This window comes from Octopus bimaculoides, chromosome 21 (genome assembly GCF_001194135.2).
Source record: "Octopus bimaculoides isolate UCB-OBI-ISO-001 chromosome 21, ASM119413v2, whole genome shotgun sequence".
Taxonomy (NCBI): Eukaryota; Metazoa; Mollusca; class Cephalopoda; order Octopoda; family Octopodidae; genus Octopus; species Octopus bimaculoides.
In genome coordinates, this window is record NC_069001.1 from 3862508 (window position 1) to 3863703 (window position 1196).

The 1196-nt window shown below is 36.4% G+C and overlaps 1 protein-coding gene across 9 annotated transcripts in view; it reads right to left on the minus strand.

Annotated features, from left to right (window-relative positions):
- The window catches only part of LOC106882890 (G protein-activated inward rectifier potassium channel 3), a 218464-nt gene that overhangs the window by 36759 nt on the left and 180509 nt on the right, over positions 1-1196 (minus strand). For 2 of the 9 annotated variants that reach the window (XM_014933702.2, XM_052975323.1), the window contains exon 1: positions 218-918. The exons of the other annotated variants lie outside the window; for them this stretch is intronic. The gene's annotated coding sequence lies outside the window, so the exon portion shown is untranslated. Of the gene's footprint in view, positions 1-217; positions 919-1196 lie in introns of those variants that run through there. 9 annotated transcript variants of the gene reach the window in all.

A 1196-nucleotide genomic window follows, 5' to 3' on the forward strand; every position in this document is an offset into this window, starting at 1 on the left:
CATACACACATATATATATACATATATACATGAACATATAAATATACACATAAACATGCATATATATATATATATCAATCATCATCATCATTAAACAATATATATTACTTTTATACACACATGTATACATTTACACACACACATCTATACATAAATGCATACACACATAAACCCCAGAAAGAAAAACAAAAACAAGCTGTACAGTACATGGACTAACCTGTCTTACAAATGCTTATACACGCACGAAACCTGGCTGTTTTAGCTGGTTATCCAATTCCTTCAGCAACATTTGGAAACTATTTGATACTTGCTGCTCACAAATATACACGAGGAAAATGTGGTACAGTCTGCAGTTGTAGGTGGTAATGTGGACACGACAAGATTAACTTCCCTATTTATCATCATAATCTCTCAAGAGTCGAAATACCAAAAAACATGATTGAGGTGCAATGCAAATCAGCTCAGGGAGCTCAGGGGTAGAGAAATTTATCTTGCATGTTGAGTGAGGGCAACAGCAATAAGAACAACAGTAGTGTAGACAACTTGAAACCCCGACCAGAAATGCAGGATAGGTGAGTGCTGAGCTGTGTCGTCCGCCTTCATCGCGTAGTGGCAACAAATAACATAGGGGTTATAACTAACTAACAAACTAACTTTTTTTTGACAATATATAAAGCACTTAGGTGTTAAATTTCTTCGGCATTTCATAGGTCGATTGTTATTACTTAATACCCTTCTCCTCTCATGTATTTACTGTAGTAGAAGTGGTGGTGGTGGTGGTGGTGGTGGTGATAGTAATAGTAGTAGTAGTAGTAGTAGTAGTAGTAGTAGTAGTTGTAGTGGTAGTAGTAACTTTTGACAGAAGAACACAATGACAAGTCAGCTATCCTGAATGGAGAGAGAAAGAGGAAGAGAGAGAAAAAGGCAGCAGTGTAGAGAAGAAAGAAAGAAAGAAAGAAAGAAAAAAAGAAAGAAAGGAAAAGGCGTGAAAGAGAATGACAAAAAAAAAGTTTCCACCTACTTCACCACCACCACCACCACCTCTACTATCAACTAAACCAACCAGCCAACTGTCCAACCAATCAGTGACCAAACAAATATTTTTTTTTAAAAATAAAATAAAATAAAATAAAAAATCCTCCTCCTCCTCCTCCTCCCCCCCCACCACCTTATCACCTTTATTTTAATATGATGCA